This window comes from Mus caroli, unplaced genomic scaffold (genome assembly GCF_978045245.1).
Source record: "Mus caroli unplaced genomic scaffold, Mus_caroli_1 scaffold_6, whole genome shotgun sequence".
NCBI lineage: Eukaryota > Metazoa > Chordata > Mammalia > Rodentia > Muridae > Mus > Mus caroli.
Window position 1 is genome coordinate 9775239 of NW_028227261.1, and position 27865 is coordinate 9803103.

The following is a 27865-nucleotide window of genomic DNA, read 5'->3' on the forward strand; positions in this document are numbered from 1 at the left end:
GGTCTACAAAGTGAGTTCCAGGACAGCCAGGGCTACACAGAGAAACCCTGTCTCAAAAAACCAAAAAAAAAAAAAAAAAAAAAAAAAAAGAAACTTTGATTTCAATGAGCAACAGCAATTTCCCAGCATCAAAATTAATTAAATATTGACACGAAGTGACAGCTGACAGCACTGCCTACCATGGGAAATCCATATCATCACATCAAATATTCTTAGTGAAATCTTTCACTAAGACGAATCACTGAATGCTGTATTTACATCAAAGAGTGCATATGCCTCAGTGTGAAACTAATGGAGACTATAACTTTGCTAGGTTAATGTTAATATTTACAGCCGTGGACTAGAGAGATGGCTTAGTGGTTAAGAGCACTGACTGCTCTTCCGAAGGTCCTGAGTTCAAATCCCAGCAACCACATGGTGGCTCACAACCATCCATAATGAGATCTGATGCCCTCTTCTGGTGCATCTGAAGACAGCTACAGTGTACTTGGATATAATGAATAAATTTAAAAAAAAAAAAAAAAAGGGCTGGTGAGATGGCTCAGTGGGTAAGAGCACCCGACTGCTCTTCCGAAGGTCCAGAGTTCAAATCCCAGCAACCACATGGTGGCTCACATCCATCCGTAACGAGATCTGACGCCCTCTTCTGCTGAGTGTCTGAAAGATAGCTACAGTGTACTTGCATATAATAAATGAATAAATCTTTAAAAAAATATTTACAGCCATATGATGGTGCTTTATAACTTAAATTTTCTCATTCAATCAAATCTCCACTGATTGCCATATGGCAAATATCTACAAAGCTCTCTAAGGATGCCTACTCAGTTCCCTGAAGAAAGGGAAATGAAATGGCCATTGGAGGAACGGGGGAGTTAAGAAAGCATGAACGAATTTGAATTACAGGAGCTTTATAAAGGCTTTTGCAAAGACAAACCTCCCAGTATACAAACTCCAGATGCAGCCAAGGATCTACAGGGATACTTTAGAAAAATATTTTGGCAACCAGAAAATTGATTAAAACATCACCATGAACCCAATTCACAGGATCTCAAACTTCCTGACAATGGTAAGATATCCACAACAAAATTGTGAGAGTAGCGACAGAAAATGCACCCCTGCTCCACAAGCCTGCCCTGCTCCTGCCCATTTCCCAGTCCAACAGCTCCTCTGACCTGGAAGGCGACAGGACCAGCTGCTGAATATCCTAGGAGGCCAGCACAGCAACTGCAGCTTAAGGAAGTTTTCAGGTTCCCCACACACTAGGCACTAGTCTGCCTCTAGGACTTCCTGACCACGAGGCAGCCAAGGTACAAGGAGAATGCTGAAAAGGCGGGACTTCCTGTCATTTCTGCCTGGCTCCTCAGAGCCCCTCCTTCTGAACCCACCCAATATTCAGCAGCTTCCTGCAATTCTTCTAAGCCCACCTACTTCAGAACCTTTTAATTAATTAGCTTCCCAGTTCTTCACAGCAATTTTTATTGTTTTGGATTTTTGCTTGCTTGCTTGCTTACTGAATTCATTGATTGATTGGTTGATTCTTCGTTTTTATTTTGTCTTTTTCTTAAACTTATTTAATCATGCATGAAGCCCACCCTCCCCAGCAGGAACCACTCCTCCAACTCTGTTGCAGGCTGCCTTTCACACAACTTCTCTGGACCTACTCTGCACAGCTTCCCCACAATGTTGCTGCCAGAAAAGACAAGAGCTGGATGTACTAAGACACTGCACGTGAGTTCTGAAAGTTTTACAGTATCAGAGTGAAGAGAGAACATGCTAGGAACAGGTAAAGACAGAATTAGCAGGAGAAAGAGAAGGAGCCAGAAGATGAGAAAAGATTTCTACAGTTAATTTAAGGCCAAGTGGAACAATCCAGTGTCTGAGAGAAGAACTCAGCTTGGAGAGGAGTTTGAGCTGGAAAAACCGAGTTGAATCAGCTAGTTAAGCATTGAGAAGGAATAAGAAAGGGGGAGCTTGCCAGGCTTGGTGGCACACGCCTTTAATCCCAGCACTTGGGAGGCAGAGGCAGATGGATTTCTGAGTTCGAGGCCAGCCTGGTCTACAGAGTGAGTTCCAGGACAGCCAGGGCTACACTGAGAAGCCCTGTCTCGAAAAACCAAAAAGAAAGAAAGAAAGAAAGAAAGAAAGAAAGAAAGAAAGAAAGAAAGAAAGAAAGAAAGAAAGAAAGAAAGAAAGAAAGAAAGAAAGGGAGAGAGAGAGAGAGAGAGAGAAAGGCGGAGCTTATTCAGCAGCAACTTTCAGAGGCTGAAAACACACTAGGCCTAGATAATACTGTATGGAGACTAGAAGCTTACATGACTAGACCTAGGTTAATAGATGTAGGCAGGAATCCTCTCAAATTACACTGACAATAGGAGAATGAAACTTACTTATACAGCCCTGTGGTAAAAAGTAGACACTGCTCAGTATGAAAGCTCTCAAGAATAGAAGAGAAGAAACATACCTCAGAAATAAGGCAAACAGACTCAAAACTAAAGCAACCAGTACAGAGAAGGTCAAAAATAATTATTCCACTCTAATGTGGATTAATGCAACACAGAACATCAATAAGAACACAGGTCAAGGACAGGAAAACATTTAGAGTGGACAGAATAGGTGATTCAGAAAGCAAGTACACCTTCTGGAGAAAACCACCTCATATCAGACACTGTCAGCAGACATCTTAGACACCCTGGTGGTAACTTCCATAGTGACAAAAACTGCAAGGCAAATTGGGGCAGGAAGCAGAGTTATCAATGTCTTACTCAGGTTTGCAACCTACTTGCTGCAATCTGAATCTGCCAGACAAGGCATGGAAATTTTTATGATACTGGCAAGACTATCTGTGGGTAACAGGTTTTCTGTTTCAAGTTCCACAGGAAAAAAAATTCATAGATTACAGTGAAAATCTGCCTAAAAATCCAGTAATGAAGGTCACTGGCCCTAGGAGGGAATCTACTGATGATATTTGCTTTATGTATAAATTGCCCTTGTCACACCCATAGCCTGATGCTGCTTTCAATCTGGGTAAAAGAAACTTTGATTTCAATGGGCAGCAGCAATTTCCCAGGATCAAAATTAATTAAATATTGACATCAAGTGACAGCTGACAGCACTGCCTTCCATGGTAAATCCATATCATCACATCAAATATTATTCTTTTCCAGAAATCATTAAGGAAATAGAATCTGGCAAAATCAAATTCATGTCCTCTTTGTACTGGCAGGTGAGCCCCACTCCACCCCTTGTTCAATACCTCTAACATACCTGGATCCTTTGTGAAAGTCTCCTTGACCTTAACGATCCAGTGCTCTTAGTGTTAATTTACAGTTATGGAGATTTGACTGAGCATATGGAGACCTGGAAATGAGAAAATATAGTTTAGAATGAACATGGAACTGTTCATGGAACAAAAATGAAAGACGTCAATGCCCGAGAAAAGGATAAATATGAAGGAAAGAGAAGATATCATGAGAATACCTATTTTTCTCCGAGTATTCCAGTTTACCCTAAAGATGTGAGAGTCAGTCACACAGTTAACACACAAACAGAGTCTTTTTCCAAGCAACACAGAAGAGGAGGAGGGAAGACTGGAAGAAAATTATCCTGATCCAGAATCCAGACAGTAATCCAGTAAGTAAGTGATCAAGATTATTCAAAAGATGTTGTCTAATTTTGTCTTATTCCATAGTAAAAGCCTGGCGGTGGCACGCCTTTAATCCCAGCACTTGGGAGGCAGAGGCAGGCAGATTTCTGAGTTCGAGGCCAGCCTGGTCTACAAAGTGAGTTCCAGGACAGCCAGGGCTACACAGAGAAACCCTGTCTCGAAAAAAATCAAAAACAAAAAGAAAAAGAATCCATAGTAAATTTTCCACTCATTAAAATATCTATTCCTGAAAGCATCACTGCAGAGCATGCTGGGCTGAACCTTGGAAAAATTCAAAGAAATTCAGGAAGAATGGCTACCTGGGGTACCTGTTAACATATCAATTAAGTCATAGTTGGATAGGTGCTTTCTTGGCTGCTGGTAATCTCTTGACCTGCCCCTCTATCCTCCAACACATCCTCAATTCCCCTCCCTCCACCTGATAGCCTGGTTCAGTCTCAACCCAACCAGATATCTCTGAATGCTTTCTTCCTCAGACTGAAACATCAAAAATTAACCTCACCACCAGCCCAAGAACCAGGTATCTTCTTGAAGTGCTGCAGGTTGCATGTCTTAGGAAAATAATAAAGCCTCATAGGAAACTACAGTTGCCTATAAAATGCCTGTAGCATTTGACCAAAGTCTATCTCTTGGTCGCGATGTATTATTTGATAAAGCTGGCCCACATGGTGGAATTGGTTTTTCTCTGGTGACACTCAGGGTTAACAGAACCTACTATATATCTTCAAGTCTGATAATCTGTCTCACACACATTCTCTATGAATGATTATTATTTACCTTACTGCATTTTCTTTTCAGGGTCTTCTTTCTTTTCTTTTCTTTTGTATTTATAACCACCTACTGAATTCAATTTTCATATCCTATGTTATCCTCATTTCCTTAAGGAAATTTCTCCTCACAAGTACCTTGCTGCAATCCTGTCTTCATGTTTTATTCAAACCTAAGGTATGACATTAATAACAAAGCATACGGAGACACATTTCTCAATGATGTATTTACATCAAAGTATGCATATACCTCTGTGTTCAGCTAACGGAGACTATAACTTTGCTTGGTTAATGTTAATATTTACAGCCATATGATGGTGCTTTATAAGGAATATTTTCTAATTCGATCAAATCTGTACTTGTCCCCATATGACAAATACCTACAAAGCTCTCTCCGGATGCCTACTCAGTTCCCTGGAGAAAGGGAAATAAAATGGCAAATGGAGGAACAGGGGAGTTAAGAAAGCATGAACGAATTTGAATTCGAGGAGCTTTATTAAGGCCTTTGCAAAGACAACCCTCCCAGTATACAAAGTCCAGAGAGGGCCAAGGATCTACAGGGTTGTTTTAGAAAAATATTCTGGCAACCATAAAATTAAAACATCACCATAAACTCAATTCACAGGAACTCAAACTTCCTGATAATGGTAAGATATCCACAACAGAATTGTAAGGGTGGCAACAGAAAATGCACCCCTGCTCCACACGCCTGTCCCGCTCCTACCCATTTCCCAGCCCAACAGCACCTCTGATCTGGCAGGTGACAGGACCAGCTGCTGAATATCCTAGGGGGCCAGCACAGCAACTGCAGCTTAAGGAAGTTTTCAAGTTCTGCAAACACTAGACACTAGTCTCCTTCCATGACTTCCTGACCACGAGGCAGCCGAGATACATTGAGAATGCTGGAATGGCGGAAATTCCAGTCACTTCCTCTTGGTTCCTCAGAGCCACTCCTTCTGGACACGCCCAATACTCAGCAGCTTCCTGCTGTTCTTCTAAGCCCACCTCCTTCAGGAATTTTTAATTAATTAGCTTCCCAGTTCTTCAGAGCAATTTTTGTTGGTTTGGACTTTTGCCTCCTTGCTTGCTTATTTAATTCATTGATTGATTTTTTGATTGATTGATTCTTTGTTTTTATTTTGTCTTTTTCTTAAACTTAACTAATCATGCAGGAGGCCCACCCTCACCATCAGGAACCACTCCTCCAACTCTGTTGTGGAAACACAACTTCTCAGGACCTACTCCGCTCAGCTTCCCACAAGGTTGCTGCCAGGCTAGACCAGAATTGAATGTAGTAGGACACTGCACCTGGGTTCTGAATCCTTCAGATACAATAGATCCTGCCTAACTTCTCACATTATGAGTCTAGTCTAAAAATGCACACAATTAAGCAGTCCCTCTGAATTCTTATGCTCAATACCCAAAACAAAGTAAAACTAAGATAAAATGTCTTTGGCTCAAAGTATCAACTGTGTATGTATCTTATAAGGAGAGCAATTTACATGATATCCTAGGTAAAGAATTGAAAACCCAGAGTCATGATCAAAGAGATCAAAGTGTGTAAGCCACGTAAATCAACTGAAAGAGGACAGGAACAAAATGATTCGTGGGCAAGAGAATAATAGCAAAAGCCTGAAGGCAAGGAGGACAACATAGGATATGAAAATTGAGTTCAATATGTGCTTAGAAATAAACAAGGAAAAGAGCCTAAAAGAAAATGCAGTAAGACAAATAATAATAACTCATAGAGAACGAGTGAGAGACAGATTATTAGACTTGGACAAAAGGTAGAGGAGCTGGATACCTTAGTCAAAGAAAATGATGAATTAAAATGATGTCAGCTTTAGGCACAATATTATTTACTGCTTGAAGGGTGAGGCAATAAAGAAAAATTTCTTTGAATAAGCGTCTAGATTTTTGTCAAAAGAAAGAATAAAGAAAGGAAAGAAGGAAGGGAGGAAGAGAGGAAGGAAGGAAGGAAGGAAGGAAGGAAGGAAGGAAGGAAGGAAGGAAGGAAGGAAAGAAGGAAGGAAGGAAATAGAAAAAGACCTACAATACATACTGCACTATTTAGCCATTTGTTCATAGAAGATTCCCTGACTGTGCTCTATAATACTCTATGTACACCCATGCATATCTTCATAGGCTGGGAAAAGAAGACTCAAGAATTACCAAAGTCCCCTTAGAGAATATGGTATGAGGTCAACTCTTTTCATAAAAGTAATGAGTTCCAGGATTTTCTTGTGACTTCTGAGGTTCAAACACTTTGTGTTGACAGTGAGAGTTAAAATGGATTCTAGGCCAGCATGGAAGTGAGAGCTCAGAAGCACAAGCCCAGACCTGATGGTCTTTCTTTAGAGAACAGGGTTCTGAGCCCGTGGACACCTTCCAGAATGCAGGGCTACTTGTTACCCATTGTGGTGAGTTTTATATTTTCCCATATTGTGCTTATGCAAAAAAAAAAGAGAGAGAGAGAGAAAAATTATGTCACAAGTTAATTGATTCTGCATATGTGAACAGATTAAATACACTGGTAATTAATAATGCATCTGAGTTAAGGAAAGAATCAATAGCCTTTCCCTCAGAGGTAATTTAACTAACTGTGAATCCAAAGTTGTATTCTCTACCTCCTCTTATCAGAGCCTTCCATCCTGTGTGTCTATTCAGTTAATTTAAATCTGTAACTTGATGAATACTGCCTTGTGTATCTCTCTCTTCGTGTGTGTCTGCCTTCTGTCTCCATGTTTGTGTCTATCTGTGTACTTTGTGTGTATGTCTGTTGGCTTTTGTATCTCCATTGCTGGTCTTAAGAAAGACCTTTGCAATATTTTCAGGAACATCAAGAAAACCCCATTATGTGGGGAAGGAATGGTATAGTATACAGAAATCTTTAACAGAGTTTTAAAAAAGGATGAGGTAACTGGCTCCAAGTGATTACAGACATCACCGTTTATCAATCAGTACACATAATGGTATATTCATTTTGGAAAGTTATGCTAAGCCTCTGCATTTCATGCTTTCAGCAAATGACACTCAGGCAGTTTCTGAACATGCCTTGAAAAAGTACATAAATTACCATTGTATCAATAAATCATCATTGCACCAATGCATCACGTTTGGTTTTAAAAGTTGATAACAAGAGAAATACAAGGAAAATAACGTTTGTTTTTACATAGTTCTTTGAAAAAAATGCTAAAACCATAAAGTTGAATACACAGTAGAACTGGAGTTTTAAATCTTAAATTTCTTCAAGTTGCATTAACTCTGGTTGTAAGGTCCAAGAAAATCACCATCTATTAGAAGGTAAGAACTTTTGTACACTGCATTGCCACACTTGTGGCTCTGCCAATGCATAGAAAAGCACCATGGTACAAGACTCCATGGACTTTGGCTGGCTGTATTCTTAATAAGATGTTTGGAATTAAAAAAAAAAAAAAAAAAACACGAATCAGCTTATAAGTGTATGAAAGTGATTCTAATGAAGTCTATGAATTCTGACAGAGATGGAGCTCCAGTTGATCTTGTCTTTTCCACTGGGTTTTATCAACTGAGTTGTTCTACAAAGTGGTTTCATAAATATAAGCAAACACTGCAGGGCATTGACAATAAAGGTGTTGCTTTTTTAGAAACTGAAAATAAGTCTTCATTGTTAACAAGCAGACTCACACAACTCATTGTGTATGAAGAGGTCAAGCTGGTGCCTCCAAGAACTTTGGCTCTTATGTTCCACAGTCCTCATTATGAAAAGAGCTTTGCAAGGTACAAAAAGTGAAATATTATACACAGAACAAACAAAAAAAAATTGATCTAAAATTTGTCCTTCCTCCAAAATATGTCCTTCCTCCAAAATATGTCCTTCCTCCAAAATATATATATATATATATATATATATATATATATGCACATTGCATATGTACGTGAGTGTAATGGGAGTACTTGTGCACACACCAGTGTTATAAATTATGTGAAGGAGTTTTCTATATAATTTAAAGCATAGGCCTTTCATTGGAGCAGTCTACCAACGATCATTTAAATTTCAGACTATTCAAGCCTATGACCTCATGTGTAGCTTGCTCTTAACCTCTCTGTTCCTGTTCCGACTTATCTGTTCTCTTCTCTGTCTCACACTAAATCTGTTCCACCTGCTTTTTCTTCCCTACATCACTTTTTCCATCCAGAAATTCCACCCTCCAATTCATGTCCCAGGAATTGAATGTTAGGTTTTTTCTTACAAGCAATCAGGTTTGAGACATCTCCAGAATTCTGTGGAATACCTATAGGCATAGAGAGCTGCCTGCCATTAAAATATCTCAGCAGGTGTGGAGACAAGTATTTACAAATGTAAGCCTGGTGATGGGCTATAGAAATGACAATAACAAGATCCTGCTAGCACTTAGTTCTCTACCAATATAGCAGTAAACATTTAAAAATACACAGACACACCTGCATAAAAGTTTGGAAAATTAACTTCAACCCATGTGAAGAGTTCAGAAAGGCCAAAAGAGGAAATTGGGGCCCACAGGGTGGAAAGTCACTTTGACATAGAATAGTCTGGCCTCAAATAAAGAATAATACACCTACCCCAATGTTCTGATTGCTGGGATTATGCCAGCAGCACTTGCATGTTTGATGTCTATAGAGTCAAGCAATGTAATCACACTTTGTATACCTGAACAACATAATTTATATTCTTTAAAAATATTTGACTGGGCTGGTGAGATGGCTCAGTGGGTAAGAGCACCCGACTGCTCTTCCGAAGGTCAGGAGTTCAAATCCCAGCAACCACATGGTGGCTCACAACCATCCGTAACGAGATCTGACTCCCTCTTCTGGAGTGTCTGAAGACAGCTACAGTGTACTTACATATAATAATAAATAAATAAATCTTTAAAAAAAAATATTTCACTATCTTTCTATTTACTCTAACACAACATTAACATCTTAAGAACTAGAAACATCCATAAAATATATTTTTTCTGTAGAGAGCAAAAGGACCTTGTGGTCAAAAATAAGCTCTAAGTTAACCAGGAATATAAAACCCCAGAGTTCTCTCTTCAGGGGAAGAGAAGTACACTTTTTTTCTGACCAGAAGTGAGGGAATGTAGGTAGCAAGTAGCATGGTGAGCTGTGCTAGATGTAGTGCCAAAAAACACCTGAAGGTCCCAAACTATGAAATTGTCCCAGTCAATCTTCCCTTGATCATTGTTTCTCAGGCAATACAAACCAGCCTTGCAGGAGATGTGACATGTACCTTGTAGCTTGGTGTCCTCAACACTGTATGCTTGATCCTCCTCTAGGCCCTTTAGTTTTAGAATCCAACTTTAAGAAAGACTCACATGTACTTTGCAAAAGACTTTTGAGGTAGTCACACTTTCATCTTCACTGTGCACAGAGGATTGAGACAATTATTACCAAGAACTTTCTTTCCAAAATTATACTGTGCTTAATTATTCCTAAAAATAAGCCACCCTGGGGTCAGAATCTAAAGTTACACTCAACATTGTCTACAGGGAGAATGGATAGCATACTTACTGGTTTTAACTACTCAGAAATCCCTGAGTTTGCTCAAGCTCAGGACACAAAATACCAGCAATCTCCAACCACAGATATTTCCAATCCTGAAAATCCATCACCTACAACTAAACCCTATACAAAGCCTGCCTCCCACTCATTTCTCTTCTGCTTACCACCTGAGCAGGGGCAGGCTCTCTCCAGTGTTCTTCCCAGTCATTATCTTGTGTGTGGTTAATTGTCCCATGGGGCTTTGTAGTTTATCTTGACTTTTGAGTACCAGGAGACTTTTTACTTCAGATGTTAACACAGGTAATGGGAAAGATTTTCTCTGTGTGCTGTAGGAATTTCATTGGCTATAACCCACAACCAGTGCTGAAATAATTACAGAGTGGTATTGAACTAGATTTCTTTTTTGTCTCATGGGTTGTTACTCTACCAGAACTAGTGTTTGCAGAGACTCCCACATTTTTTTTTGTTTGTTTGTTTTTGTTTTTGTTTTTCGAGACAGGGTTTCTCTTTATAGCTCTGGCTGTCCTGGAGCTCACTTTGTAGACCAGACTGGCCTCGAACTCAGAAATCCGCCTGCCTCTGCCTCCCGAGTGCTGGGATTAAAGGCGTGCGCCACCACACCCGGCTGAGACTCCCACATTTATATCACCTATCCAGTAAACATCAATCGTAGGCTTTCATTCTGACTAATGAACTCACAGCTGAGTCAAAAAACTTCTTCCCCTTTGAAATGTTAGCTTCTTGATATCTTCACTTATAACGACCCATAGAAAATATACTTTATCAGCACCCAGCAAAATGCTTCAAACAAAGTTGCCCAAATATATACCAGAAATTTGCAACTAGAATTTGTGATGTACAAATACTAATGCCTGCACCAGTTCTTTTGAAATATATTATAACTTTTACCTTGGATTTTGGGGGGCAGATTTGTTAATTAGTGAGTCTATGGATTTTTTTTGTTTGTTTTTTGTTTGTTTGTTTGTTTTCCTACTGAGAGACAGAAAGGGGTTTGATCCAGAACAAAGGAAAAGTAGACAGGAACTGAGAAGAGTAGAGGGAATGAAAACTCTTCAAGATATATTGGATGAGAAAACAATCTTCATCATTTTGGATAGATTCTTAGTGATGTTTTCTGGATTCAGTATTTGAGTATTGTGTTGAATATTTTGCATCAATGCACAAGGGTAATTGTTCTGAAAGTGTTCACAATGACATGAGCATACTTCAGCCTCTCAAACTAGGATTGTGAGAGTTACTAATGTGCAAAACATGATTTTGCAACAGTACTGCGTGAGTCACAAGGGTTACAAATATTAAATTTTGCACATGAGGAGCATTCCACCTCTGTTAAGGAGTCTGTTTGTTGTTGTTATTGAAACTCATTTTATCAATGCTGTATATTTTTTTTTAAAGATTTATTTATTTATTATATGTAAGTACACTGTAGCTGTCTTCAGACACTCCAGAAGAGGGCGCCAGATCTCGTTACGGATGGTTGTTAGCCACCATGTGGTTGCTGGGATTTGAACTCTGGACCTTTGGAAGAGCAGTCGGGTGCTCTTACCCACTGAGCCATCTCACCAGCCCCTCAATGCTGCATATTAATGGAAGTTTGCATAAAACATTTGAGCTTCCTTTAAGTCGACATTCCCAAGGAAAAGAGAATGTGTTCATCTGCATCTGCCTTTGCATTTCCCTCAGACAAATGTCCTACAAGATTAGACTGGGACACAATATGAAAAAAAAAAAAAAACTGGTCTCTAGAGTCTACAAAAAGAAAAGAATTCACACTAAAGCCAAACCGTATAAAAGTAATCAATGCATGTGGAGAGCTGTGCTGTGAGCAATCGCCATTATAAGATGGTGCTGGCTTCCACTGCGCCTAACTAGTAAACAAGCCTTATGCGCAAGTGCAAGAGTGAATTCACGCCTAGTCACTGCCCATTTCAGGGAGTAGTAATGGGGTGATGGGCTAGCAATGAATCAGGAGCTGTCACGCCACATCAGGTGCTGAAGCGTCACGCTGCGGGCTATATAAGCAGCGCCATTTTCTGGGTTCGGGGTCTTCCTCCTGAGAAGTAAGCAATAAAGCCTTTTGCTGCAGAAGATTCCGGTTGTCCTGAGTGTGTTCTTGCCGGCGGGGACAAAAGCTCAGGATAAATGCAGTAAAGCCTTTTCATGTCACTATCACAAAAATGTCATAAAAGAGCTTATATTGAAGAGAAATCCTACAAATAAAAGCAATGTGCATCAGGTGCATCTGTGGACAGCTAGAAGTGTCTTTACAGCCATCTTCTAGACCCAGTGAGGACACTCCTCATCTGTAGGCAACAACACTTCCTCTGCATCTGTTAACATGGCACCACTTCTCTTTCACATGCTTCCCATTCTCATGGACTGAATAAAAGAGTGTTCCCTCGTCGCACAGACACTTCTGTTCTTCTGACCTCTCACCATTCTCAGAGGCTGCTTCTGCCAATAAATCCTCCCACATGGCACCTGAAGCTTGGTGTGATATGTCCGGGATTTTGCCTGCCTGTTCTAACAAATATGAAGAAATGATTTCTGTTACCCTTGTGACTCATGCAGTATTGTTTCTGTTACACTAACAAATTCATGATAAAGAAAAATTCTGTAAGTAAGCTTTTAGATGCCTTAACAGGAATGAATGCATTCACAAGTAAATGTACGAAGAACTCACACAAGAGAAAAACACTATTCATGTGACCTTTTGATGAAGACTAAACATCATAGTTGTCTCTCGTGATCATTAATAGTTGTGGGAGTTTGTATTTTGAAATATTTGAAGCCGATTTTAAAGTTTAACGTATATGAGGGAAATTAATTCACAAAACTTTATTAGGCCATTGTTATATTTCTTCTGTGGATCTTGGTCATCTTCTTTTGCATTTTCACTTGGTGATCCCCGGCCCCAATGTATAGCATGCATGCTGATCATCTCTGTCATCCACTGTTTATTTAAATATCAGACTGTGTATACTCATACTTTCCAAGTAAGGTGTTTGTGAAGGGTGTTGTGTGGTTGTTCCTGGTTTTGTTTTTCAGATTTTCACAAAATCCCTAGAGATGATGCTTGCTATCCAGGCTGATTTGGATGTCAATCATTAGGCAAGGCTACCTTTGAACTCTATTTTCATGTGTCAGCCTCCTGAGTACATGTCCAATGGTAGAAGATGTAACCCTAACATTTACCGTTTTGTCAACATATTTAACAATGTTAATGTTCAGATGTTTAATAGAAGAGAATATCAAAAACATTAAATAGCTCATCAATCAGAGATGGAACCAAGGAGAATAATCAGCAATCAACTGCATATTTCACAATATACCTCACTTGCTATGGCTATGTGAATATTATTTGATACTTCATGTTTCTTCATGTTCCCATTAGTTATGTTTTGGCACTGCATCTTCAAATCGTGACTTCTAAGGGAATTATCTAGAGATGGTAGATACTGTAACAGCAATAAAATTAAAAGGAAACATTTATGGGGTGTGTGTGTGTGTGTGTGTGTGCCCGCGTGCAAGTGTATGCGTTTGTATGGTATTAATACAGTGATTTTGGCCATTAGTGATATAAGAGAGAGAGAGAGAGAGAGAGGTAGAGAGAGAGGTAGAGAGACACAGAGAGACAGAGAGACAGAGAGAGAGAAAGACAGAGAGACAGAGATACTCATATTTTTACAGTGATTTACGCCATAACTGATACATGCAGATTGGAAGACAACTTTGTGCAGTCTACATTGGACATTTTGTTAAAGATTTATTCATTTTATGTATATGAAAACACTATAGCTCTCTTTAGACACACCAGAAGAGGGCATCAAATCCCATTACAGATGGTTGTGAGCCACCATGTGGTTGCTGGGAACTGAACTCATAACCTCAGGAGGAGTATTCAATGTTCTTACCCACAGAGCCATAACTCTAGCCCCTGCATATTTTTTACATATTGATCAAGGTCAGTCAGCTTTCTAGCTTTGCATCCTACAGAAATTTCACACTGAGCCTTCTCACAGATGCTCAAACAAGCTTAGTCTTTACATCAATAAATAATGTCTTCTTTCTCCTTGGAAAGATATTGTCATTTCAAGATGTACTAAAAGAACAATTTGAATAATAAATCTTATTTGAAAATAAGATTGTTTCTCTGTATAGCACTGGCTGTCCTAGAACTCACTCTGTGGAACAGGCTGTCCTCAAACTCAGAAATCCACTGCCTCTGCCTCCCAAGGGCTGGGATGAAAGGTACGTGTCACCACTACCTGGCTTATTTTAATTTTTGATAGCACAATAGGAGTCAGAGTTTTTTGGCCCCACCTCAGATGTCCTTCCATATGGTTGATTATGTGTGTCTTATTTTTGAGCTGCCAAAAAGTTTCTTACCCTTCATTGACTACCAGCCCTGAAAGGACAGCCATCCCAGAGGGCATATCAGGGTGTAAGGAGGGAACCTAAACAGAACCCTGAGAATTTCTATGAGCTAAGCTATAATAGCCTCTCTGGGTAGGCCTTAGTCTAGATACTCAAAAACCATCAGTAGTTGAAGCATACCTATGCAAATAGAGCATTGCCAAGAGATGTGTTGTACAAGACACTTAAGCAATACTAATTATTATTCTTATTATTATCATTATTCCCATTATAGCATAAGATACCATCCAGGATGTGTCAAAAGACCTTTTTAAGTTGTCCCAAACTTTTCCAATGAACCCCATATCAAAAGCAAGAATGGAAACCCTGCTCTCATTGAGCAAGGATATACTTTTTCTGAGAGTACTGAATCATTTAAGACTATGTTAGCTCCTTGCTGAAATGGGACAGTTTGTTCATAGGCCTGGGAAATATTTTGTACTTAATAGTGTATAAAGCAAATGGTATGAATACAGGGATCACAGACAAGTAGAGACTTATCTCCTACAAGTGCAGCCTCCTCACGCAAAAGTTCTGAGGAGGAGCAGGGTTCGTCCCTTTTCTACTTTTCCCTGGATGGTTGGGTGTCCCATACTGCCATTCATCCTGGTGTTGTGGATTCCTGGGGAAAAACACAAACATATCCTCAGCCCTGTGTCAGCAAGGGAACAGGTGACTGACATTATGAGGTTAGGGTACCACTCCACTATACTAATGGAAGGGGGTTTTGCTGGGTAGGAAAGCCCAATGTTTATAGACAGGGTTTAGTCCCTGATCATCAAAGCTGAGGAATTTTAGGAGAAACAAAGCCTCTACCTGAGTAAGTTAAGGATCACATTTGGACTCAGGGGAATGAGGCCCTGCATAGACAGCAGTCCTTACAATTGTGGGTGATCCCCTTTTAAAGCCTCGGGTCAGGTCCTGTGGGCCTAAAGAGGTAGCTGCAAGGCAGGAGATTGTTGGAGCCCGACCAGAGGAGGCTGCGAAATTGAGGAAAGATTCTTAAGTGTGGGAAGGCAGAATTATCCCTGGCACAAAGTTCATGCCATGCATCCTGTGGAGGTCGGAGGCTTGCAGTTAATACCAAGCATTCAGATGCCTTCAAATGATTTCACTCATTCTCATCACCATCCAATGAGTCTGCCAAGGCTAAGATGGCTGGAGAAGAGGCAGTTATGGACACATATACACTTGCCTATTTCTAACAATATTTATTGTGAGTAGCAACAACTTCCTCTATGGAAAAAATTAAATTAGTAATGATGTCAAAAGAATCAGAACTAAAGAGGTGGTGGGGAACTATACCATAATGCCACACCCACTCCAGTAAAAACTGCATGACAGGCCCAAAAGCTTGGCCTCAGTCCTGAGGCATATTGTTTCAAGGAAACTTGTCTCTTGGAACGATTCTGGCATCCCATAAACAGATTTGTTTCAGATTCATCCTTGTAATAGTTGGTGAATGGTTCTGTGTGCTTTCTTTCAGTATTGTTCTATTATAGGTGCCTCCACGGAATGATTTCTCAAATACTTAATTAGGTTGAACTCTGCGTCCTGGCCTTCATCAATGTCCTAGGCAGTCCTTGAGCCTACACTGGGCTTGGAATTTAGTAACTATGACCTATACAGAAGAATTGACTCCAGTATTGAAAGAGAGATATTGAAAGAAATAAAGCATTACTATCTACTATATGTAGAGTTAGGGATTTCAGAGCAAGCTTAACAAAGTAAGTTTAGAATTCTTATTATAGTTATGTATGGCAGACTACATTACTTAATAGAAGAAAGTCCCCCACAAAATCACTTAGAATAACAGCCAAGTCACTCCCATATTCAGGAATTTACAATGGTTTAGGAAGAAGATCCTGCTGTGGTTTTAGGAGGAACTAGAGTATTCATGAGAACATTAGCTAGACCAGAATTCCCTAGCACATACTTTCACTAGCCCAGAGGAATAACATAGCTAGGTATTTACTAAGAGCTGGTAGGTGGTGGGATAAACAATAAATCAGAATTAGAACTATGGCTTGCACATGAAAGCCCTTGCCCCAGGAGTGTAATGACTTCACACCTGGCTTCTAAGAATATAGCTGACCTTAGATAGAGCTGACTTTGTCTCAGTTGTTACATTGCCTAGATCCTGCCAGTCTTTATGTATACATTCTTCTGTTTTGTGTAAAGAGTCATTAAGAATAGAGTAACCTCAATGTACCGTGAGTGATGTGTCACCTCACTTCCTTTTTTTCTTCTGTATTATAAGGCTGACGCTCACTTTGAGAACTTACATTCAGATCAACACTCCCTTGTACTCTTGTCTGATTGACACTCAACACCGACTCCTTGCCACCTGAATACTGAAACTTTGATTCTCCTGCCGGTTGAGGGACCACCTGAGTTCAGTCTGTGTCACCCGAATTCACCATGAATTTCTTGGCTTGAAAGAAAACCCTCATCCATGTATCAGGGTCTCAAATGTTCTCAGAACAAAATGTATGGGGATAGAACTCCTGCCTCAGTCCAGGTTTCCAGAACAGAGAAACTTATATTCATGCCACTGATGAAAAGGAAGAACCTAAGGGATTTTATTTGGGGAGACTAACACAATCAACAAGCTAGATGCTATATACACCTGATGTTTATGTCTCTGTATATAGAGACAGCTCTGGAACTGGCTTTGACTAAAATGTCTATACACACCCAATAACCCTTACTGGGTACAAAATTCTCATGACTTTTTACATACCATCCTTTAAGATGGCATGAATGGACATGTATATTGTAGTTTGACTATGTGGTCAAACTAATCTCTGAAGAAAGGCAGTTGTCTTCCTTTATTGATCTTAACTAATCAGTCTGTGCACCCTGCATGCTCCATATGAACGTCTTTCCAGAATTATATGTTGCTTGTAAGTTTTGTATAGTGCAGGATGAAAGAAGAGAAAGACAGCACTGATAAGATCCACACTCCAGGATGCTGAGATTATGCAACCTTCCATTCTGTCTCCTTGTTTGATTCTACCTCAAGTACATTGAAGCTGTTTCTTCTAAATAGTTGTTTCCAAAACTTTTCAAGAATATCTAGATCACCTGTTCAGCCTTTCAGAATGCCATAGTCAAGATTTCATCTAAGCGATGAACTTTCTCAGCACATAATGCCTGGAAGGCAAATGACACTAACTAGTCCTCCTTTGACCAAACCAATTTTCCTGTTTTGTCCCTTCAGCCCACAGAAGGGATTTTTTCACCTCAATGCAGCTATAAGCAGACAAAAGAAGATCATCGTATCAGATCTTATGTTGTGGTGGATGGTTCTGGTTATTTTATGAATCATAGATATGTTATCATTTTTAGGAATATTTTACAAATATTGTAGATTTAGACAGGGAGGGAGCTAGAGAGCTTAGACTCAGGGACGTCTATCTTTCCTTTCCCCTTCTCTATCCTTCCTTCTTTGTAAATAAAAGTGGTAGGGAAGATAAAGATGGGATATAGTAATATAGAAATTAGAATACTAGACAAATAAGAATAGGTTGTCAACTTTACTCTTAAAAACACTGCATGGCCATATCTTACAGTGATAGAAATCCTTATAATTGATGTAGTATTGAACTTATAATTTCTTACATTTCTACAGAATTTATTTCAATACAGTTAAGGTTTTCAATGGTATGAAATTCATAGATTAATGTAAAAATTGGGAGTAATATTATTGTTATTAGATAGGATTTGTACCCATGTAACACGTTTAAGAATACAAAGCTTAGACTGGGTCCTTCTATGTCTGCTATTACAAACTATTTTTAGATGATTGAAAATACAAGTTAAGGGTCAGGTAACAGAATCATAGTCCTGAGTTAATTATAAAGGTTTTTTTGAGATATTTCAATCAGAAATGGTTGAGAGTTGTCAAGCTTAACAGTTCAGATATACTTTGCATAGATAAATAGTTTTCAAGGCATCAGAATCCCACAGAATACGACAATAAGGCAATTTCATTTTTAAATATCATTTGACTAGACACATGTCTGCTCCTGACAACATCCCATTCTTTGTATAAACATGAAATGCACAACTGTGGAGTTGCTCCAGTTGTGGTGAGATAGCCACCAGAGAAGAATTGCCTCACTTCATCTACAGACAGAAGTCCCATCCGGGAAAAGGACATACTATGTTGAAGAGCAACTAATAAATCTGCCAAGACAGGATAAGCAGTCCTTCAAAATTCTGCTTTACAAAGTTCTGACAGATGATCCTGGCCAGAAGGCTGAAGACTGATGCTCCCCCATTTTGAGGAATGAGGGACTGTCCAGGTTGTCAACTGTGTCCACAGTTTGGTTGGGTTTTGGAAGCTATGTTTTATGCTTCCTATATTTTCAGGTAATATTTAGGACATGCTTGGATTTCTTTCTTACAGGTGCTGAAGACTTGTTGTACACTCATAGCTAACTCAAGATGTTTAGCATTGACTGACATGATATATATTTGAGAGGATGGTTTTCAGATACAAGTTAAAACCAGGAAATAATTCAGGTATAGAATTGTAAGCCTTTCAAGTTAGGATAGATGGTAGAGCTTTATCTAAATGGAGAAGATGGATGGTCTGGGTGTTTAGGGTACTTTTACTTTTAAATTTTCATAATTAAAGAGTTGTGCTCAATTTATATGTGAGAGAAAAGATCCTTTTAGTTGAACAAAAGGGATTGAACACAATGTGGATTGCCCTGGTGCTATTTTTACTTTAATGCTTATTCTGCTTCCTCAAGAGGGGCTGCCCCAATGAACAGTAGAATATACTTATGTAATTTCATGTGAACCTTCACTCCATTTTAATTGATTGCATAAAGGCCAGAGTTTGTGATTGGGCAATAGAAGGGGAATGTGGGGCTGGAGATTTTAGAGAGGGAAAGACAGAAAAAGAAGGGGCAGACAAGGAGATGAAGGAGGCAGGGGAAGTTAGAGGAAGAAAGGGTGGAAGAAAGATGGAGAAGAACACATGGACCTGAGAAGCCACAGATAGCAAGGGGTCTAAAAGCTGGAGAATACAATAGTGTAGTGGAATATCTGCCCAAGTCATGCAGGTTTTAAATATTGTAACTGAGTTCTGTGTTATTTGCTGGGCTATTGGTGTTGGAGTTTTACTGAAACAAGTCCTTAGTACCATCTCCGGAATGGTCAGTCCTAATGGGGAGATGCCAGGAGGAATGAAAATAAAACAGAATGTATGAGACAAATGACATTAAGAAATAAAAAAGAGGGCTCCATACTTGATGCCCCAGTGATGTAGCATGCTAGTAGTATGAGGTAGGAGTGGGTGGATCGGTGGGTGAGCACTCTCAGATGCAAAGGCTAGGGTTTATGTAGTGTAGAATTCATGGAATGGGGTCTAAGAAGAGGGGCCAATATTTGGAATGTAAATACATGAAATAGTTAATTAATAAAATGAATGAAAGCAAAAAAAAAAAAAAAAACAGTAGCGAAAAAGAAACAAAGAACAACAGAAAGAATCAAGGAAACCACGAGCTGGTTCTTTGGAAAAAAAAAAAAAAAATCAACAACTTACACAAACCCTTAGCCAAACTAACTAAAAGTCAGAGAGACAGTATCCAATTTAAGACAATTGGAAATTGAAAAACAGACATATCTATGGACAGTGAGGAAGTTCAAAAAATAATTATGTCTTTCTTGAAAAACCTATATTCCACAAAATTGGGAAGGAAATGGATGACTTTCTAGACATATAACAATTACCAAAGCTTAATCAAGAAAAGGTAAAATACCTGAATTAACTTATAACCCCTAATGCAATAGAAGAAGTCATAAATAGTCTCCGAACCAAAAGAGAAATGTCCTGGGCTAGATGATTTTAGTGCACAATTATAACCGACTGTCAAAGAAGAACTAATACCAATATTTCCAGGAATGCAGGGGTGGATCAATATATAAAAATCCACAGGGCTCGAGAGATAGCTCAGAGGGTTAAGAGAACTGACTGCTCTCCCAGAGATCCTCAGTTCAATTCCCAGGAAACAATGGGTCATAACCATCTATAATGTGATCTGGCACCCTCTTGTGGTATGCAGGCATATATGCAGACAGAAAACTATACACAATAAATAAGTTAATCTTTTTAGAAAATATACCAACATAATTGTATTACTCATGGTTTTCTGTAGTCACAGAACTTATGGAATATCTCTATATATCAAGAGAGTTTATACTAATAACTTGCAGTCTACAGTCCAACAAGCCCTACAATGGAAATCAGTGAACAAGAAGTACAAGAATTTAGCGCAGTCCCATGATGCTATATGTCTTGCCTGGTCTTCTGAATAACCAGGATTCCTGAAGAAGTAAGTTCCAACAGATGTGCTGGCAAGTAAGTGCAAGCAGGTGAAGAAGAGTGAGACATCCTTCTTTCATCAGCTTTATGCAGGCCTCCAGCAGAAGGTATGCTCTACATTAATGGTGTATACAACCATGACTTGCTTTGTAATTTGATCTGTGTCAGGCTGGCCTTGATCTCAGAGTTCTCCTTGCCCTAATCTCCTGAAATTAAAGACATATACAATGTTATCTAAGCCTAACCATCTCATGGCCTCTATGGCCTCAAAGTCCAAATAAAAGTGTTTTCATCCCATTTCACGATGGAAGGCAGAAGCCTGTTTTTTAAAGCCACAGATCTTGATCACAGGTATTCCCTCTATTTATCGATGGTAGTGCATTCCAGGTTGAGTCAAGTGGACAACCATGATAAGCAATCACAATAATGCATCATAGGAAAAAAAAAAGTGAAAGAAAAACACCACATAAATATCTCACCAGACGCCAAAAATGTGTCTGGAAAATTCAACACCCCTTTATGATAAGTTTGGAGGGACAGAACGCAACAGGTATACCTAGACAAAATATAGGCAATGTTTAGCAATCTAATACCCAAAATCAAACTAAATAGAGAGAAATTTCAAGCATTTCCATTAAAATCAGGGACAAGAAAAGGCTGTCCACTCTCCCCTCATCTCTTCAGTAGAGTACTAGAAATATTAGCTCAAGCAATAAAGCAGCTTAAGAGATCAAGGGGATACAATTTGGAAAAGAAGAAATTCAGATGATATGATAGTGTATATAAGTGAGCCAAAAAATTCTACCAGAAAATTACAGTTGATAAACATTTTAGCGAAGTGTCTGCATACACAATTAACTTAAAGAAAGCCTTAGCCCTCCTAAACACAATTAATTAAAAGGGTTGAAAAAGAAGTTATGGAAACAGAACCCTCCACTTTAGCCAAAAACAAAAGAAAATATCCTCAGTTACCTCTAAACAAGCAAGTGAAAACCTGTATGAGAAGAACTTAAAGTATCTTAAAAAAGAAACAGGAGCCGGGCGTGGTGGCGCACACCTTTAATCCCAGCACTCGGGAGGCAGAGGCAGGCGGATTTCTGAGTTCAAGGCCAGCCTGGTCTACAAAGTGAGTTCCAGGACAGCCAGGGCTACACAGAGAAACCCTGTCTCAAAAAACCAAAAAAAAAAAAAAAAAAAAAAAAGAAACAGGAAGATATCAGAACGTGGAAAGATCTCCTTGTTCATGTATCAATAGGATTAACATAATGAATATGTCCATCTTACCAAAAAGCAATCTAGACATTCAGTACAATTCTCATCAAAATTTTAGCACAAATCTTCACATATCTTGAAAGAAATATTCTCAAAGTTGTATGGCACAACAAAGAAAACAAAAACAAAAACAAAAACAAAAAAAAACCCCACAGGATAGATAAAATATTCTTGAAGAACAAAAAAGAAATTCTGGAGCTTTCAATTTCTGTAACTTAAAGCTGTATGGCAGAAAAATAGTAATAAAATTTGTATGATACTGGTATAGAAATAAGTAGGTGGATTAGTGGAATTCAATAGGAGACCCAAAAATAGATCCACACACCTACGGACACTTAAATTTTGGCAAAGAAGCTAAAACTATACAACGGAAAAGGGAGAACATCTTCTATGAATGATGCTGGTCTACCTGGATGTCAGCAAGTAGAAAAAAGCATATAGATCCGTATTTACCACTCTGCATAATACTCAAGTCCAAGTGAAGCAAAGACCTCATTATAAATCCAGAAATACTTAATCTAATGGAACAAAAAGGGGAGAATAGCTTTGAATTTGTTGGATCAGGAAACAACTTCCTAAACTGAATGGTTGAGAAGCACCTGAAAAAATGTTCAACATCCTTAATCCTCAGGGAAATGCAAATCAAAACAACCCTGAAACTCCACCTCACACCAGTCAGAATGGCTAAGATCAAAAATTCAGGTGAAAGCAGATGCTGGCAAGAATGTAGAGAAAGAGGAACACTCCTCCATTGACGGTGAAATTGCAAGTTTGTACAACCACTCTGGAAATTAGTCTGGTGGTTCCTCAGAAAATTGTACACAGTACTACCAGAAGATCCAGCAATACCTCTCCTGGGCATATACCCACAAGATAGTCCAACTGGTAAAGAGGACCCATGTTCCACTATGTTCATAGCAGCCTATGACATGTTCCACTATGTTTAATAGCCATAAGCTGAAAGGACCCAGATGTCCCTCAACAGAGGAATGGATACAGAAAATGTGGTACATTTACAAGATGGAGTGCTACTCACCTATTAAAAACAATGAATTTATGAAATTCTTAGGTAAATGGATGTATCAGAAAAATATCATCCTGAGTGAGGTAACCCCATCACAAAAGAAGTCACTTGAGGTGCTGGTGAGATGGCTTAGTGGGTAAGAGCACTGACTGCTCTTCGGAAGGTCCTGAGTTCAAATCCCAGCAACCACATCGTGACTCACAACCATTTGTAATGAGATCTGACACCCTCTTCTGGTATGTCTGAAGACAACAACAGTGTACTTAATTATAATAATTAAATCTCTTTTTTAAAAAGTTATTGCCGGACGTGGTGGCCCACACCTTTAATCCCAGCACTCGGGAGGCAGAGGCAGGCGGATTTCTGAGTTCGAGGCTAGCCTGGTCTACAAAGTGAGTGCCAGGACAGCCAGGGCTACACAGAGAAACCCTGTCTCAACCCCCCCCCCAAAAAAAGTTATTAAACTATCTCAAGATGATTTAAAAAAAAAAAAACAACTCACTTGATATGCACTCACTGATAAGTCAATATTAGCCCAGAAACTTAGAATACCCAAGATACAATTTGCAAAACACAAGAAAATCAAGAAAAAGAAAGACTAACACGTGGATACTTCATTCCTTCTTAGAATAAGAAAGAAAATACCCGTGGAAGGAGTTAAAGAGAAAGAGTTTGGAGCTGAGACAAAAGGATGGACCATTCAGAGATTGCCCCATCTGGGGATCCATCCCATAATCAGCCACCAAACAAAGACACTATTGCATATGCCAGCAAGATTTTGCTGAAAGAACCCTGATATAGCTGTCTCTTTTGAGGCTATGGCAGTGCCTGGCAAATACAGAAGTGCGTGCTCACAGTCATCTATTGGATGGAACACAGGGCCCCCCATGGAGGAGGTAGAGAAAGTACCCAAGGAGCTGAAGGGGTCTGCAACCCTATAGGTGGAACAACAACATGAACTAACCAGTAACCCCAGAGCTTGTGCCTCTAGCTGCATATGTAGCAGAAGACGGCCTAGTCGGCCATCATTGGGAAGCGAGGCACCTTGATTGGTCTTGCAAACTTTATATGCCCCAGTACAGGGGAACACCAGGGCCAAGAACACCAGGGAATGGGTGAGTAGGGGAGAAGGGGGGCGGGAGGGTATAAGGGACTTTCGGGATTGCATTTGAAATGTAAATGAAGAAAATATCTAATAAAAATTGAAAAAGAAAAGAATGCAGACAGTTGATCTTCTCCAACAAGAGGTCTCTGAAAAAGACCCTGAGTGCAGGGTCTAAGCATTCCCACATCTGCAAGAAGTTCACATTGCAGAATTCAACAAAACATGAATGTGCATAGGCAGAGTGCTTTTCATGAACTAAGGAGCAATTTTTCTCATGTAAGTGAGCAATCAAAATTATTTTAAAATGCTATCTAATTCTGTCTTAACCTACAGGAAGTTGTCTACATGTAAAAATATTTTAGCCTGATATCATTCTCTCAAAGCATGCTGGGCTGAACTTTGGAAGTATTCAAAGAAATTCAGGAAGAAAAGCTATCTGGGGTGCCTGTTCACATATCAATGCAGACATTGTTGCCTAGGTGCTTTCTTGGCTCCTGATTCTCCTTTGGCCAGCCCCTCTATCCTCCTTTCTTATTGTCAATACCCCTCACTCACATACCATGGTCTGGTTCAGTCTGGATCCAACCAGAGAACTTAGACTGCTTTCTCCCTCAGACTGAAATGCCAAAAATTAACCTCTAAGCACCACCAGCCTAAGAAACAGGAAAGTTCTTGGAATGCTGCATATTGCAAGTCTTAGGAAAATAATAAAGCCTTGAAAAAGTAAAACGGAAAAACAAAATTCTAGGCCTTTAGGCCCAGGCTTGGGAATGTGACCTTTGTGACTCAATGCTCCAAGGTATGCTAATCATAAAACAGATAGCGACATTCCTCCACCCACCTGCTTCCTGGGTTCAAAGAGTGTTCATTCGAAGAATGTGCTATTGTTAGGGGCTCTTAGAAACTGTCTTAAAAGTTAACCTGAACAATTACCAGGTATTCCTTGTGACACTTGTGACTTTGCACTTCCTTGTGACTCTTAACTAGTATCTTTGGTATCTTCCAACAACGCCCTCCCCACTTCCTTGAGTTGTGGTTTCTTCCTTTAAATACCCCCTTATCCAGCTACTCGGGGTGCCACAGTCCTCTACCCCTGCGTGGCGTATGACTGTGAACCCGAGAGAGCTCTTGAATAAAAATCCTCTTGCAGTTTGCAGCAAGACCATTTCTTGTGGGTGATTTTGGGGTGTCGCCTCTCTTGAGTCAGAACGTGGGGGAGTCCTCACGTTGTGGGCCTTTCAGCCTCATAGGAAATTACAACGCCCTATACAACCCCCTGTAGCCTGTGATGAAAGTCCATATCTTAGTCACAATATAAATATTAATGAAGTTTGTCACATGGTGGAATTGGTTTTGCTCTGGTGATACTCTGGGTTAACAGAACATACAATATATGTTCTTCTCAGTCATAATTTGCAGCAATCTTGTTTTCATTTTCATTCAAACCTAAGATGTAACATTAATATCTAAATCTGTGAAGACGTATTCTGAATGGTGTATTTACATCAAGGCCTGCGTATACCTCAGTGTAAAATTAATGGAGAGTGTAACTTTATTCAGTAAATGTTAATATTTACAGTCATATGATGGTACTTTATAACCTACATGTTCTAATTCAATCAAATCTGCAATGGTCCCTCATATGACTAATATCTAAAAAGCTCTCTTGGGATGCCTATTCAGTCCCCTGGAGAAAAGGAAATGAAATAGCAAAAGGAGAAACAGGGGAGTTAAGAAAGATGGGAGAATTTGAGTTCAAGGAGCTTTATTAAGGCTTTAGCAAAGAGAACTCCTGTGTACAAAATACAGATACTGCCAAGGATCTAAGAGGTTATTTTAGAAAAATATTCTGGAAATTATAAAATTAATTAAAACATCACCCAAAACCCCAGGTTCATAGTATCTCAAACTTCCCAAAAATGGTAAGATATCCTCAACAGAATTGTGAGAGTAGTAGCAGAAAATGCACCCCTGACCACACCCCTGTTCTGCTTCTGCCCATTTCCCAGCCCAACAGCTGCTCTGACCTTGAAGTTGAAAGGACCAGCTGCTGAGTGTTCTGTGAGTAAGGCACAGCAACTGCAGCTTAAGGAGGTACCACAAATACTCCAGACTACTCTCCCACTACCACTTCCTGACCATGATGCAGCTGAGATACATTGTCTTTTATATATGAAGGACAAGCCCCCTTTAAAAAAAACTGTATAAGGGGCTGGTGAGATGGCTCAGTGGGTAAGAGCACCCAACTGCTCTTCCGAAGGTCCAGAGTTCAAATCCCAGCAACCACATGGTGGCTCACAACCATCCGTAACGAGATCTGGTGCCCTCTTCTGGAGTGTCTGAAGACAGCTACAGTGTACTTACATATAATAAATAAATAAACCTTTAAAAAAAAAAACCAAAAAACTGTATAACAGGTATTTTACAACTTTAGCCCCACCTTTCAGAATTACAAGCCTTGCTTCAATTTAGAAATTGCCTTTCCTCTAATGGACATGTTCAAGTTCATTCTATGCTTCTTGGTCACATACATGAAGGTAAGGATTAGTTTAATTTTTTAACAACAGCTTGTTGCTTTTCCTATGAAGATAACTTAGCAAGATCTTACATTACAAATCACCATTGCACTCAGAAAACTGCTCCTGCATTCCTGCAAATCTGTTAGCTCAGCTTGGGTAGTTAACCCCTGATGAGCCTATATCCTTGTGATTTAAAACAGACAAATGTTACACATGTCCTGTCTTTGGAAAGTTTGCTTTTATTCCTGTATGGATGTACACTGAATTCTCATTGTTATTTATGTCTTTGCCTAACCTGGGGAAACTTTCAAAGATATGATACAGTATTTGTTTCATTAGTTTATAATGCCAAGACCTCAAAATCAAAAAATACCATTGTTTAAACTTAAAAGGTGTATTAAAATTGGTGTTCGACTCTTAGTTTCTCATATTCCACTGACATCCCCTATAATTCACAGGAACAGACTATTGTAGAATGAGCTCATCAAACCTTAACAGATATAGACATCAAATTACAAAATAAAATTATAATTATTGATCTCCTTATAATACTTCATATAACAATAAATGAGTACATTTTTTAAACTATTCAAGCCCCTAATATAATAAAGACCTACTAACTGGATAATAAAAATGACTGGATATTTTTCTGGGAGAACCTCTGTTCATATACTTACAGGACTCTGCAAAGAATTTGTGTGTACATGAGGAAAAACCAGTCCCCAAGGAGATTATTAAATAGAAATATAGGCTGGGCAATGGTGACACACGCCTTTAATCCCAGCACTTGGGAGGCAGAGGTAGGCAGATTTCTGAGTTCAAGGCATGCCTGTTCTACAGAGTGAATTCCACGACAGCCAGGGCTATACAGAGAAACCTTGTCTTGAAAAATCAAAAACCAAAAAAAGGAAAATAGAAATAAAAATATGAGGAGGAAAAACGTCTCACATGCTTGCCCAATTTTATATCCATCCATCTAGGATGCACTCGCCTTGCAGAGCCATGGCTGAGATACTGTGTGTTAGGGCTCCATCCAGTCAGATGAGCTCATTTTTCCCTCCCACCCTCAGTGTGGCAAAGGGGTACAGCCTCCAGACTGAGTGTCTACTGGCTTCATCTCTCTCCTGATTTGAGTCTGGCCCAAGTAGAACTCACAGGGAGTCCAACCTGTGCAACAAAGCAGGTTCTGAGTGTCCTCTCTAACCTCGGGGCTA

General features: G+C 39.4%; 1 protein-coding gene and 1 pseudogene across 2 annotated transcripts in view; one reads left to right on the forward strand and one right to left on the reverse strand.

Annotated features, from left to right (window-relative positions):
• LOC110287984 (uncharacterized) overlaps positions 1-27865 on the forward strand; it is a 517828-nt gene that overhangs the window by 268212 nt on the left and 221751 nt on the right. The window lies entirely within an intron of this gene.
• Positions 1-27865, reverse strand: part of LOC147004083 (uncharacterized) — a 149380-nt pseudogene that overhangs the window by 25892 nt on the left and 95623 nt on the right. The window contains exons 6-7 of the transcript XR_015047283.1: positions 14917-15013; positions 3265-3357 (exon numbers count right to left, since the gene is read on the reverse strand). The product of XR_015047283.1 is annotated as an uncharacterized LOC147004083 (transcript). The remainder of the gene's footprint in view (positions 1-3264; positions 3358-14916; positions 15014-27865) is intronic.